Source organism: Marmota monax, unplaced genomic scaffold (genome assembly GCF_021218885.2).
Source record: "Marmota monax isolate L192 unplaced genomic scaffold, Marmota_monax_Labrador192_F-V1.1 WCK01_AAM20220418_F8-fsc00052, whole genome shotgun sequence".
Lineage (NCBI taxonomy): Eukaryota > Metazoa > Chordata > Mammalia > Rodentia > Sciuridae > Marmota > Marmota monax.
In genome coordinates this window covers 2,784,964-2,800,706 of record NW_026693473.1, presented here as the reverse complement: position 1 = coordinate 2,800,706, position 15,743 = coordinate 2,784,964, and the positions used below count along the sequence as shown (strand labels likewise).

Sequence of the window (15,743 nt, the reverse complement as noted above, 5' to 3'; positions counted from 1 at the left end):
TTATCCATTTTAAGTGTATAATCTGATGAATTTTAACAAATGTATGCATCTGTTTAACCACCACTATAGTCAATGCATAAAACATTTCTATCATTTAAAATGTTCTCTTCTGCTCCTCCTCTTTTTTTTTTTTTTTTTTTGGTACTGGGTATTGAACTCAGGGGCACTTGACCACTGAGACACATCCCTGGCCCTATTTTGTATTTTATTTAGAGACAGGGTCTCACTGAGCTGCTAAGCACCACATGATTGCTGAGGCTGACTTTGAACTCATGATCCTCCTGTCTCAGCCTCCTGAACTGCTGAGATTTCAGGTGTGTGCCACTACGCCTGGCTTCTTCTGCTCTTTTGATATCAGTCTCTTCCCTCTGTCCCCAGCCCCAGGCAAACATTGATGTACTTTTTGCCATTTTAGATTACTTGTGCCTTTTCTAAGAATTTCATGTAAATGAAGTCATACAGCATGCATATATCTTTTTTATATGACCTCTTTCATTCAATGTAATGTTTTTGAGGTCCATTCAGGTTGTTGATTTATCAATTTGTTCTTTTTTAATTGTTGAATGATGATCTAGAGCATTACTATAAACATTAGTTATTGATTCTAGGATGAAAACTGCTGCCTCAACATTTTGACTATCCTGTGGTCCTTTGGGCTCCACGATAAATATAGGGAAGACAGAGACTAGTACTAGTTACAGAATATTAGTATATTTTATTACTTCACTAAACCAGTGGCATCATGAAGGCAGGTAATAGACATCTTAAGCCTAGCTCCAACAAGTAAACTTTGTCTAAAGGTAATATTGGCTAGACTCTGATCCAACATTGTGTTCTCTCTTCCTGTTGCCTCTTAATTGATGCTTTCTCTACCATGCTAACTCACTTTCCTTACATTGTGCCATTAAAAGTTATATTCCTTAATGACCAGAATCATAGTTATTTCCTTTTCTTGAGGTTTTATTCCTTTGATCTGTAGCAGTGGTTCCCAGACTAGAGCTTGGACTAGAGTCTGGTCTGTAATGAAATTTCCACCAGAAGAATAATACAGCATGTTTTTAATAAAGCTGAAGTTTAAAGTTTGAAATTATCCCTATGAAATATATAAAAGATATTAAAGTATAAATTTTTATATCTAAAAGTTTGAAAAATTCTTTAATAAACCATAGTTCCTGAGGGATTCAAGATGGTGGGCTAGAGGGAGCCTGCCTTCTTAGTTGCTGTATGGCTCGGGATTCAAGCAGCAGGAATACTGCTTCTCTGTTAGGTGGGTGAAAGAGGGATTTCACTAAAACTCCATATTGGACAGTCAGAGTATCTTAGAGAGTCAGAAATTTGGGGTAAATTAAACAAAGAAGAAAGACTACATTGGAGCCAAGCTGGTTGTGTCAGCAGTGGTATGGGTAGTTTAACACAGAGGAAGGAGGAATACAGAGAGAAACACAACAGACAGATTTAGTACAGAAAAACTTGAGATCAGAAAAGGAACCTTCCCTTAGCTGATCCAGAAGCTGCACTGTGCACTGGTGCTTGAAAAGTGCCCAGTGTCTCTCCACTCATGACTTTGGCTGCTGAGAGCTGAGGTGGAGCCACCTTGAGGTAGACACATTGCACGTGCTGTGGGAGCTGGAAGATCAGAGCAAACAGGGCTACACTGTCCTGGCAAATGCATTCCATATAGACTGGGGTGTACCTAGCAAAATGGGAGTGAAGCAGGCACAGAAAATATTTTACCCAGGGGGATTCAAATGGGAAAAGTGAATGGGAGCTCACCTTTGAGTCTGGTGGTTCCTGTGATCTGCTGAAGTAGGTCTGGAATCTGAACATGTGGGTGGGACTACATGCAGGGACTAAGCCTGGGAAACCTGGAAAGGCCATGTTCATGGGCAACAGAGTGGGTGAAGGATTGACTCCTCTGCCCCCACAAGTATTGTTTTAGTCAGCTTTTATTTTTTCCTAACTAAAAGAACAGTTTTAGAGGCTCACAGTTCCAGAGGTCTCAGTTCACAGACAGCTGGCTGCATTCTTTGGAGCTCAAGGTGAGGCAGATCATCATGGCAGAAGAGTGTGGTGGAGGGAAATGGCTCAAGACCTCACTTCAGGAAGCAGAGAGAGTCTGCACTCACCACATATAAAATATATATCCCAAAGGCATGTCCTATATGACCTACCTCCTCCAGCCAACTACTCTACCTGACTACAGTTACCATCCAGTTAATCCCTACGAGGGGATTAATTCATGGATTGGGTTGATGTTCTTATAACTCAATCATTCACCTAAACTTTCTTGCATTGTTTCACACATGAGCTTTTGGGAACACCTCATATCTAAACCAGAGCAAGTAGAATCCTTGGGAGGCTCCTGAGAACCAGACTCCCAACAGAGATAGGCAACTTCCAGGCACTAGTAGTATGTTGATCTAATCTCTCCAGAGCAGAAACCAGCAGAGCCCCTGAGGGCTGATTAGAGCTAAGTCCCACTTGCTGGAATTCCACCCATAAAACTCTACAGCTGCCCCACTCTGGGAGTGTATTATCTGGTCTGTGCAGACAAAATTTCAACTGATAGAACTTCCTCTCCCATCCTATTTTATACTGGGAAGAAGAGAAGTTGAGAATTATTTGGCCCAGCTTTAGTCTTAGGCCATCGCAACTGGCAGCTTTGGTGTACAACACAGAAAGAAGAAGGGGTTAACAGCACTCAGCCCTTGCTCTTGTTTAGTACATTCCATAAGAAATGGAAAGAAGGATAGGCATAGACACTGTCCATCTATTCTTTTTTTTAAAATTGGTCCTTAGTTATATGTGACAGTAGAATACATTTTGACATAATTATATGAGCATTGGAATATACATTATTCTAATTCTGACTCCAGTATTTCTTCTTCCCCTTCCTTTTCCCTACCCTTGCTCCGTTCCCTCTTGATTTTTCTGCCATTTATCCATAGTTATTATTTTTTAAATTAGTTTCTTGTTCATGATGGTGAGATTCACTGTGGTGTATTCATATATGTACGTAGGAAAGTTATGTCAGATTCATTCCACTGTCTTTCCTTTTCTTATACCTCCTTCCTTTCCTTCATTACCCTTTGCCTAATCCACTGAACTTCTATTCCTCATTCACTCCTTATTGTAGGTTAGATTCCACATATCAGAATACATCTGACATTTGTTTTTTATGCAACTTGTCTATTTCACTTAGCATGATAGTCTCTGGATCCATCTGTTTACAGGTAAATGTCATGAAGTCATTCTTCTTTATGGCTGAATAATACTCCACTGTGTATATATGCCACATTTTGTGTATCCATTCATCTGTTGAAAGACACCTAGTTTGGCTCCTTGGCTTAGCTATTGTGAATTGTACTCTATAAACTGAGTCTCTGTAGTATATTGATTTTAATTCCTTTGGATATATACCAAGGAGTGGGATAACCAGGTCAGTGGTGGTTCCATTCCTAGTTTTTTGAGGAAACTCCATACTGTTTTCTAGAGTGGTTTTACCAGTTTACAGTCCCATTAACAATGTATGAGTAGACTCTTTTCCCCACAGCCTCACCAACATTTATTGTTACTTGTATTCTTGAAAATTGCCATTCTAACTGGAGATGAAATCTCAGTGTAGTTTTAATTTGTATTTCTCTAATTGCTAAAGATATAGAATCTTTTTTTATATATTTGTTGACTGTTAATATTTGTTCTTTTGAGAAGTGTCTATTTAGTTCTTTTGCCCATTTATTGATTGGGTTATTTGTGTTTTTGGTGTTAAGTTTTTTGAGTTCTTTGTATATCCTGGAAATTAACAGCTTATCTAAGGTGCAGGTTGCAAAGATTCTCTCCCATTCCATAGGCTCTCTCTTTACATTCTTGATTGTTTTCATTGTTGTTAAGAAGCTTTTTGTTTGATGCCATCCCATTTATTGATTATTGATTTTAATTATTGTGCTTTAACAAGGAGTCTTGTTTCAAGAAGTCAGTAGCTGAGCTGATATGTTGGAGTGTTGGGCCTACAGTTTCTTCTAGTGTGTGCAGGGTTTCTGGTCTAATTTCTAGATTTTTGATACATTTTGAGTTGAGTATTGTGCAGAATGAGAGATCATTGTTAATTTCATTCTATGCATATGGATTTCCATTTTCCCAGCACCATTTGTTGAAAAGTCTATCTTTTCTCTAACATATGTTTTTGGCACCTTTTCCTAGTATGCAATAACCATATTTATATGGGTTTGTCTCTATGTCTTCTATTCCAGGGGTCTTAGTGCCAATAGCATGCTGTTTTTGTTACTATAGTTCTGTAGTATATTTTGAGGTCTAGTATTATGATGCCTCCTTCTTCACTTTTCTTGCTAAGGAATGGTTTGGCTGTTCTGGGTCTCTTATTTTTCCAAATGAATTTTACAACTGCTTTTTCTATTTCTGTCAAGAACATCATTGGAATTTTGATGGGAATTACATTGACTCTGTATATATGCATGAAGCATAATTTTGTTGAATTCCTTCCACATTTCCTCTATTTTCCTGACCCTTCTGCCTTACCCTTAATCTCCTTTTTATACTCCACTGACTTGCCTCTGTACTTATATCTGACCTCTACTCTTCTTTCTCCTTACTTTGTTCTAGTTTCTGCATGTGAGAGAAAACATTGAATTGATTTTCTGAGGCTTTTTTTTACTTAGCATGATGTTCTCCATTTCCTTCCATTTGCCTGCAAATGCCATAATTTTATTCTTCTTTATGGCTGAGTAAAACTCCATTTGTGTGTGTGTGTGTGTGTATTGCTTTTTCTTAATCCATTCATCTATTGACAATCAGTTGGGCTAGTTCCATAATTTGGCTATTGTGAATTGTGTTGCTATAAACACTGATGTAGCTGTATCACTATTGAATGATAAATTTAGTTCTTTTGGATAAATAACAAGGAGTGGGATAGCTGGATCATATGGTGATTCTATGCCTAGTTTTATGAGGAATCTCCATACTGCTTTCCAGAGTGGTTGTAATAATATGCAGTCCAACTTACAATGTATGAGTGTACCTATTCCTCCACATTCTTGCTATCATTTATTATTTGTACTCTTTTTATATTGATTCTTTTTAGTGACAGTAGAATCCACTTTGATATAATTATGAAAACATGCAATATATATTGATCTAATTTAGCAATTGCCATTCTGGCTAGAATGAGATGAAATCTTAGTATAGTTTGAATTTACATTTCCCTGATGGCTAGAGATGCTAAACTTTTTTTTTCATTATTTGTTGGCCATTTGTATTTTTTTTTAAAGAAATATCTGTTCAGTTATTTTGCCCATTTATTGAAATGATAGGGTTATTTTTAATTTTAATTTTATTTTTGGTGTTAACCTGTTTGAATTCTTTATATTTCTGGATATTAATGCCCTGTCAGAGAAGTAGCTGGCAAAGATCTTCTCCCATTCCGTAGGGTCTCTCTTCATACTCCTAATATTTCCTTTGCTGTGCAGAAGCTTTATAATTTTATGGCATTCCACTTATTGATTTGTGTTTTATTTCTTGAGTTAGAGAGAAGTCTTTTTAAGGAAGTCAGTGCCAGCACCAACAGGATAGAATGTTGACTTGTGTTTTCTCCTAGCAGTTGCAAGTTTTCTGGCTTAATGCTAAAAGTCTTTGATCTACTTTGACTTGACTTTTCTGTAGGGTGAGAGGGATCTAATTTGATTCTTTTCTGTATGAACATCCAGTTTTCCCAGCATCATTCATTAAAAAGACCTTGTCTCCAGCATATATTTTTAGTAACTTTGTCAAATATCAGATAACTATGTGTCTTGATTCCTATGACTTATATTCCACTGATCTTCAGGCCTATTTTAATGTCAATACAATGCTGTTGTCACTTTAGCTCTGTAGAACAATTTGAGAGCAGGTATTATGATTCCTCCAGCATCACTCTTATTTCTTAGGATTGTGTTGGCTATTATGGGTCTCATGCTTCTTAGTGAATTTTAGGACTGTTTTTTTTTCTAGTTCTGTGAAGAATGTCATTGGTATTTTGATGTGTAGTGCATTGAATCTGTATATTGCTTTTGGTAATATGGCTGTTTAAAATGATTCATTCTCTTATTGAAGCACATATGAGGGCATTGCATCTTCTAATGTTGTCTTCAATTTCTTTCTTTGGTATTCTGTAATTTTCATGGTAGAGATCTTTCACCTATTGATTAGATTATTTCTATGTATTTTTTAGGGTATTGTGAATGGGATAGTTTTGTTGTTGTTGTTTGTTTTAAATTTCATTCTCAGCAGAATCACTGTTGGAGTTTAGGAAAGATTGCTAGGCATTGCTTTGGCTATTCTGGGTCTTTTATTTTTCCAAATGAATTTCATGATTGCCTTTTCTATTTCTATGAGGAATGACATTGGGATTTTAATTGAAATTGCATTGAATCTGTATAGTGCTTTTGGTAGTGTGGTCATTTTGACAATATTGATTCTCCCTATCCAAGAACATGAAGAACATGAAGAACATGGGAGATCTTTCCATCTTTTAAAGTCTTTTTCAAATTCTTTCTTTAGTATTCTGTAGTTTTAATTGTGGAGGTCTTTCATTTCTTTTGTTAAATTGATTCCCAATTTTTTTTTTGTTGTTGTTGTTGTTTTTGTTTTTTGAGGCTATTGTGAAAGGGGTAGTTTTCCTGATTTCTCTTTCAGAGGATTCATCACTGATGTATAGAAATGCATTTGATTTATGGGTATTGATTTGCATTCTGCTACTTTGCTGAATTCATTTATTAATACTTAGAATTTTCTGGTGGAAATTTTTGGATCTTCTAAGTATAGAAACATGTCATTGGCAAATACTGATAGTTTGAGTTCTTTTCCTATTTATATCCCTTTAATTTCTTTTGTCTGGCTAGAGTTTCAAGGACTATGTTAAGTAGAAGTGGTGAAAGAGGGCATCCCTGTCTTATTCCAGTTTTTAAAGGGAATGCTTCCAATTTTTTCTCCATTTAGAATGATATTGGCTTTGGGTTTAGCATAGATAGCTTTTACATTGTTGAGGTATGTTCATACTATTTGTAGTTTTTCTAGTGTTTTGAACATGAAAGAGTGCTGTATTTTGTCAAATACTTTCTCTGCATCTGTTGATACAATCATATGATTCTTTAAATCTATTGTTGTGATGAATTACATTTATTGATTTCCATATGTTGAACCAACCTTGCATCCCTGGAATGAACCCCACTTGATCATGGTGCACTATCTTTTTTATATGCTTTTGTATGTGATTTGCCAGAAATTTATTGAGAATTTTTGCATCTATGTTCATCAGGGGTATTGGTCTGAGGTTTTCTTTCCTTGATGTGTCTCTGGCTGATTTTGGTATCAGGATGCTACTAGCCTCGTAGAATGAGTTTGGAAAATTAACTCCTTTTCTATTTTATAGAATAATTTGAGGAGTATTGGTATTAATTCTTCTTTGAAGGTCTTGTAGAACTCAGCTGAGAATTTGTCTGGTAGTTCTTTATTGACAAGCGAAGGAAATCATATGACCATATGCATGTATGGATTGGTGTAGGAAAATCGTATGACAAAATTCAACACCTTTTGATAAAAATTCAGAGAAATAGAACTAGAGAGTGTATGATTAAATTTTTTTTCCCTCAAAGATATGTTTAGCTTCTGACTCCACAGCTAGGAATAAGACCTTTTTCCTCCTTCCTCCAGAAATGGCATTATTATGATGTAATTGCCTAAGCTGGGATGATAAGGGATAGGATGTGCTCATGGTTGATCATTATAGGGAGAGCAGGACAAGCTTTGATTCAGCATGATGTGTGTCATTATATGATTATCTTCTCTCCTATTTAGTTTATGTTTGTAGTGAAACATTATAATTCCCTCACCTCTCATTTTGGGTATATTCTACAGGTGGTTTTTTTATGGTTCCCATTGAGGAATTGCATTTAACATAAGAAGAGCAAACTACTCTGATGTGAATTGGAGCAGTGTAACTTCAGTATTATACAGAATGCTATGCCTTACCTCTCCAACCCCACCCACTTAGTTCCTGATGTCACAGCGTTATATGTGTACATGTTGTGTGTTCCACACCATAGTATAAATTTTTTTTTCTGCTATATCATTATTTTCCATCTTGTAGAAAACATAAGTAGAACTAGTTTTTAAAATTTGCATGAATTTTCTTTACCTGAGGTCTTTCTGTCTGTATCAAGATCTGAGTTCCTGTCTAGTGTCCATTCAGTCTGAAGGACTCCCCTCACATAGCGCACACATAGGGCCTCCGATGCCCTCAGTTCCGAAACACAGTGGAAAGCAACACCCTGGGCTCTTTTTAATCAAGTGCTGTGGTTTGAATGTGTTTTTCTCTACCAAATTCCTGTTGACATTTCAGCCTCAGTGTAACAGTATAGAGAGGTGGGCATTCAGTAGGAGGTTAGGTCATGAGGTTCCAGTCCCATGAATGACATGCCCAAGGACTGGCTTACCATTCATCCCAGCACACACACAATAGTATATTTTTCAAGTTGGAGGCAATGGCGTATGGCTGTGTTTTAATTAGCTTTTTTATCATTGTGACCAAGACACCTGATAAGAACAACTTGGAAGAGGAAACGTTTCTCTGGAGGATATAGTTTCTGAGGTCTCAGTCCGTAGATGGCTGACTCTTGCTCTGGAATCAAGGTGAGGCAGCTCATCATGGGTGAAGGGCCCAGCGGAGGAAAGATGCTCACCTCAGGGCAATAGGACGAGACAGAGAAGAGCAGGGAAAGAGTCAGAGTGACAAAATACTTTTCAGAGGGCTGACACCAGTGACGCACCTCCTCCAGCCATGTACTGCTTGCCTACAGTTATCAGCTGGACAGAGCTTTCAACCTAGGATGGACTGAGTAGGTTGGGCCTTGGTGTGGTTGGGCCTTGCCCAGGCCCCGCAGATCCTTCCAGTGTTTATCCCAACAGATGTACCAGAGAGCCTGCCCTTCCCTTGGCCTGTGAGCCGCAACAGCCTGAGGAGGCCAAGCAGTCAGGGTAGAAGGGTGCTGCAAGTGCCAGTGTGCTTGCCATTCCTCTCTGCTTCTTCCATGTGGACACATCCATTCCCAGTGTAGCCTCCGAGCCTGACCCTGTGCCCCACAGGTCTGAGTACCCCAGGACCAGCCCATAGCTGATCTTCAGTAGTTGGGTCGCAGAAGGCCGCAGCTCCATCTCCCAAGGTACCTCCTCAGGGCAATCGGTTGACAGCAGCAGGGGCAGGAAGGGAGTCACTAGGAATATCACCACCTATATACAAGGATTGTGTGCTGTGTGCAGTGCTTCCTCTGGCCCACCTTCAGAAGAAGAGTGGCTCTACTGGTTCCAAAACCAAGTGGCTCCAGTGGACATGCACATGAGAGACAGGCAGACCTGTGGACAGCCAGAAGACCCCTACCTCTGAGCATATGCATCGTGGGGCCTGCATCAGTCAGGAGTGGACTCAAACGGCTTCAGCAAGGAGGTGTGCCAGCTGGCTCAGGTTTCCCCACGCGGATTCCAGCCATGAGCATCTGGATCCACAGGACTCTCCTCTGCCCCCACCTGCTGCAGATATCAGAGACTCATTTCCCTTGGACAATCCTCCCTGCCCTCCTCTTCTTCTCTTTCTTCCCATTATTCTGGGATAGCAGAGAGAATCTTATACATTTAAAATTTTATAAAAAATTGATCTTCCAGAGATTTTTTTTTTTTAAGGAAGGTTTAAATATACAAGAGAACCAAAAAGAAAAAACAAAAAAAGAGGGTGGCCTCAGGGCAAGAGCAGGAGCCCAACAGCCGTATATCCAAGGTCTGGACTGCTCTGTTCAGTGTTGATTGACTCGCGTTCTTTGAGGCAGTGTAGATGGGCAGTCACTTGCCTTGAGTAAGGTAGATGGCAACTCTCTCCCCTTGACCTAGCATAGATGGAAATTCTCTTTTTGAGTCACTATAGGCTTGATTCTGCTTGATCTGATTGCTTTGGCCAGAAAGAAACCCTTTCCCAATCTTCAGGCTCCTCCCTGAGGTGTGTTGAGTGAGTGGGTGAGCAGCCTTTGGGAAGTATATATCTAGCGAGGCCTTGGAAACATCAAAAGATTGTGTGGCTGTAACTCCATAATTTACTTGCTGGAATATAAGAGGTGAACATGCCTGCAACAGTGGCTGGGTGCTTTACCATATGTCTTGCAGCCCTACCCACCCCAAATCTCCTCCTGGTTGCTGGTAAAGTTATATGGAGAAAGCACATGGATTTTGGGGACTGGAGATGTGTAAATGCTGCATGGATGCAAAGTGTACCCATGTGAAATTTCTCTTCTCCTTTGGGCTCTATCAACTTTGAATTTTGTAAAGTTAAGTGCACACAAATAGATATTAAGGAACCCTCAGGTCAGTGGGGATGGGAGGCTTTGGGCTTCTTTCAGCTTTGGCATCTCCACAGGGCTGGGACACCCAGAACTGCTCAGGCAGCTTCTTCCTTACCTTAGTGGTTAAAAATGGATACCTTAAAAAAAAAAAAAAGTCCCATTTGTCATATTGAGAATTCACCATTTTCACGGAGGGCCTCAGTTGAGAACTTCTCAGAGGGTTAGAAGTTTTTTAAAAAGAAAACACGTTTGAATATTTCTCTAAACAGCAAATTGAGAGTGATAAATCCCTCTGTGGTAAAGCCACTTCCTAGATTGAGACCATGGCTCACTGTGTGCATCCAGGAAATGGAAGACCTAGGGCTTTGCACATGCTAGGTGAGCGCTCTACCGCTGAGCCACAACCTCAGTCCCAGACTTCTATATTTTGAACAATCCTGGACCTCAGAGATAAATTCCATTTTATCATGGTATATAATTATTGAATATACTCATGAATTTAGTTTACTAGTTGAGTTATTTTGTTGAGGAATTTTTGAATCCATGCTCAACAGGGATATTGGCCTTTAATTTTATTTTTTTCTGGTGTTCTTGTCTAGCTTTGATATAGCGTAGTGTTGGCCTTGTAAAATGTATTTAAATGTGTTTCTTCTTCAATTTTTTGAAGGATTTGAGAAGGTTTGTTATCAGTACTTTTTTTTCCCTGCATGATGTAGAATTCAGCAGTGATGTTTTGTCTTCCTGGGCTTTACTTTTTTGAAAAGATTTGATTATTTTTTCAATCACTTTTATAGGATTTATTCATTTCCCCTAGATTCTCCACTTTGTGGTCTTGTTTTTAATCCAATCTGCCAGCCTGTTGATTGTGTGATCATCTATCAGTGTGGTTCTGAAGCAGCAGAGTTTGTACTTTATGTACTTGTAGTGTAAATATTGATGGGATTTGTAGTTACAGACTCATGTGCACACACACTGTTTAGGGAGACACAAATAATGCAACAAAAAATGCAAACAATATATAACATTAAATTAAATACTTAGTTCCTATTATGACATCTAATTGGCACAATAAACATAAATGGTAGGTCAGCAATTGCCATCAGTAAAAACAGTAAGTAATCATGTATTATATCAGGCATTATATAAACTAATTAATACTAAAAGATATTAAGAATAGAGCTAATTCAGAGGAAAGAAAATGAAGATAGGTGGGTAGAAAAGAGTTCACAGTTTCAAAAGATGAACAGAGATAATTTAGAAAAGATATAGAATATGATGTTTATGAGGGAGGAGGGAAAATAGAAGTAAAAATTAAAGGAAGAGTCAAAGAATAATAGAAATAGAAAAAGAGAAACAGGCAAATGAAAAACAATATAAAACAAACCCAAAATGTGCTAATCCAAAACCAACGAAAGACCCTAAATTTCAAAAGACAAAGCAAAGAAGAATAAGTACGTTAAAAAAGTGGTATAGATGAGAAAAATAAACAAATATGTATATGTGTAAATGTCCTTTCACCATTCAGCATACAATAAAAAAAAAAAAAAAGAAAAAATTGGAGATTCTTGGAGAAAAATTAGGGAATCATTCCATTGAGGTGGTCAGAATAATTCAATGACAATATATGTTCACTGTCTATGTCAAACTGTCTTTCTTTCTGTTTCTTCTTGAGGTATATACTGACACAAGAGTAGGGGCCATGGGCTGATAAACCCTTCCTCTTTTTATGTTGCTCACCAAGTTGCCAGTTGGATTTCAAAAATTCTTATTTCCACTTCTTGGCATTATGAGTTAGGGTGGGATGGAAAATATTGTTGGCTGGAGTTGTGTCTGTACCACCAGTTTGATGCACTCCCAGGGGGGACCACTGTAGAGTTCTGGGATTGGAGTTCTTGTAGGTAGAGTTCCTGAAGTTGGGGCTTAGGTCTAGTCAGGCCTCAGGGGCTTTGTTGGGTAGTAACTGCTCTTTTGCAATTATTACTGCTAGAACGACATAGTTGATACTTGTTGTTTGCTTTCATATCAGATATAGTTCATAGTTACTTATTGTTTTTGCTGTTAGCAATTGCTGACTCTATCATTTCTGGGTTTTTTTGTGTGTGTGGTAGTTAATATTGTAGATATCATAGTAAGAATCGAATATTTAGTTTATGCTGTATATTGTTTGCATTGGTTGCTGCTATTGTTTGTTCTCCCATTCTGTGAGTTGCTGGGAACCTACAGCAACACTACAAGTTAACAGGGTGGAAACTCTGCTGCTGAGCTAAACTCACAGACAAGGCAGTGCATATTGCTTCACACATAAATTAATGACACTTAGTCTTCAGCTATACTTTAATACAAAGAATAGGAAAGTTAAAACCCCAAACTAATGGCCAGGCCCCAAGTCTTAAAGGAATTAGAGTTTGTACCTGTTTTAAAGTTTTTTGAATGATCACTTTGTAACTGGTTAGATAAACAACTATTATTTTAGGTTAAAACAATATAGTTGATACCCTAAATATTTGAGAACTATATCTATCTGAGCCTTTTCTAAGTGTTATGTTAAAGTTTATAAAATGAAAATTTATCTGAGTTTACTGTCAAGGTAACCAATAAGTGCTCTCTTTTATAAATTGTATCTGGCATTGAAAGGCCACACTTTTTTGAAGACCTATCTTATATCATCTATTCACTTTGATTAAGTCTATTTTTGATTACTACCACTGTTTCCTAAATGTATAAGAGATTTAAGGCCATCCTTTGATTTTTGCTGGTGCTGCTAACCTATGCATTGTTGTTACCCTACACTAGGGGTTCTAAATTGTACTTTAAAAATTAAACGTAGTTAAATGTAAAGCTTAGGGGAAGAGCACTTTACCAAGTTGGTGTTCTCTAAACTAAAATTATCTGTAGCAATAGTCTCAGATTTGTATAGAAATAACAAATTTGGTTCATATTTATTCATGTCATTTGATGTTTTATAACTGGATAAAGTAATCTGTTGTCAATAAGTTATATATACAATTTTATGTTACTCTTTGCACTAAAATATGAATTTAAATGTATTTTTGGAAGGTAATAAAGACAGCCTGATCTGTCTAAAGGTGACAGTGTAAAACATGGAAGCATTTTGCCACATTTTTTACAAAAAGAAAGTTAAAAACTCTTTAGCCTTTGTTTGATTCACGTTGCAGATGCATTATTTGTCAAGAGCCACACGTTCCCTGAGATAAGGCTCACCTTTCACCTTACTCCATGTTAAAATGGCTCCAAAATAGGCTAGACTTGAGCTCATTGAAAGTTGTGTTCAAAAAACGGATTTTTGTTGTGAAGATTACTGTGATCTCAAAATAAATAGATACGTATATAAAAAAATCACTGGAATTGAAGAGGGATGTGAGATGTGGGCTAAAAGAATAGATAATCTCTTCATGGAAATAATAACAGAAAATATTCCAAACCTTCAGAATGAGATGGACATGCATATACACGAGGCATTCAGAACCTCAATGCCAGTACTCCTCAAATTATTCCATGAAATGGAAAATGATGGAACACTTTCAAATTTATTTTATGAAGTCAATATCGCACTCATACCAAAAACAGATAAGGACACATCAAGGAAAGAAAACTATAGACCAATATTCCTGATGAATTTAGATGCAAAAACACTAATAAAATATTAGCAAATTGTGTTTTTTTTTTTTTATTTTGGGGATTGAACTCAGGGGCACTCAACCACTGAGCCACATCCCCAGCCCAATTTTGTATTTTATTTAGAGACAGAGTCTCACTGAGTTACTTAGTGCCTCATTAAATTGCTGAGGCTAGCTTTGAACTTGTGATCCTCCTGCCTTCACCTCCCTATCTGCTGGGATTATAGGCATGTGCCATTGTGCCCAGCAGCAAATTGTGTTTTGAAATACATTAAGAAGATTATACCCTACAAGCAAGTTAGTTTTATTCCAGAGATGTAAGGAGGGTTTAAGATATGGAAATTAATAAATGTAATTTATCACATGGACAGAATTAAGGACAAAAATCACTTGGTAATCTCAATAGATGCAGAGAAATCCTTCAACAAATTCAGCACGCCTTCATGATAAAAATACTAAAGAAACTAGGGAAAGAGAGAACCTATCTCAACATTATAACGGCTGTTCATGAAAGACCCAAAGCCAACTCTTCCATTTCTCATGACTAAAACACTCAGGGTCACTCCAGGTGAACTGGGCTGCAGGAAATAATCACACAAGAGACAGAGATACCTTTTTCTTTTGGTCCTGTTACAGCTCCTCTGACCTTAAGGGTCCGCAGAAAGAGAGCAAGAGAGAAGTGCTGAACCCTTTTATTGAGGAGAAGCCATTCAAATGAGGCAAGGGGTCAGGTTTCAGGAGTAAATCTAACCAAGGAAATGAAAGATCTCTACCATGAAAATTAGAACATTGAAAAAAGAAATTGAAGAAGACCACAGAAGATGGAAAGACCTCTTGTGTTCTTGGATAGGCAGAATTAATATTGTTGAAATGGCCCTACTACCAAAAGCAATATACGAATTTGATGCAGTCCTCCCATCAAAATGCCAATGATATTCTTCGCAGAACTAGAAAAAACAGTTCTAAAGTTCATCTGGTAGAATATAAGACCCAGAGTAGGCAAAGCAATTTTAGCCAAAAAAGCAATGTTGGAAACATCAAAATACCTGCCTTCAAATTTTACCACAGAGCTGTAATTACATGGTATTGACATAAGAATAGATACATTGAACAGTGATACAGAATATAAGGCACAGAGACAAATCCACACAAATACAGTCATCTTATCCTGACAAAAGTGACAAAAATATATACTGGAGAATCGACAGCTTTTAAACTAATGGTGTGGGGATGCCCAGTTATACATGTGTAGAAGTGATGAGTTCCACAACTAAAACATTCAGGGTCATTCCAGGTGAACTGGGCTGCACGAAATATTCACACAGAGACAAAGAAATACCTTTTTCTTTGGGTCCTGTGACAGCTCCTCTGACCTTAGTTAGGGGTCTGTGGAAAGAGAGCTAGGAGCAGGAGCTGAACCCTTTTATTGGGGATAAGCCACTCAAATGAGGCAAGAGGTCAGGTTTCAGGGGTTGAGTCTAACTTCATGATGTCTGTTGTCAGCAGATTGACTGACATCTAGGAAGGACATGCCTATTTCATGAGCTGTGTGGGGGTCTTAGCAGAGCAAGTGAAAAGACCAGAGCTAGACCCACTCAAACAGAGGGGCAATGTTGGTTCAGTCTACTGTGTGCACTCAATGCTCATAGTTCACACACACACAGCCCACAGCTGGCTTGCCACATCTCCACATTCTCATTACTCAAGGCTCAGGGGCACTCAGTTCCTA

At 37.9% G+C, this 15,743-nt stretch overlaps 1 protein-coding gene across 1 annotated transcript in view; it reads left to right on the top strand.

Annotated features, from left to right (window-relative positions):
• The window catches only part of Polq (DNA polymerase theta), a 109,399-nt gene that overhangs the window by 12,508 nt on the left and 81,148 nt on the right, over window positions 1–15,743 (top strand). The window lies entirely within an intron of this gene.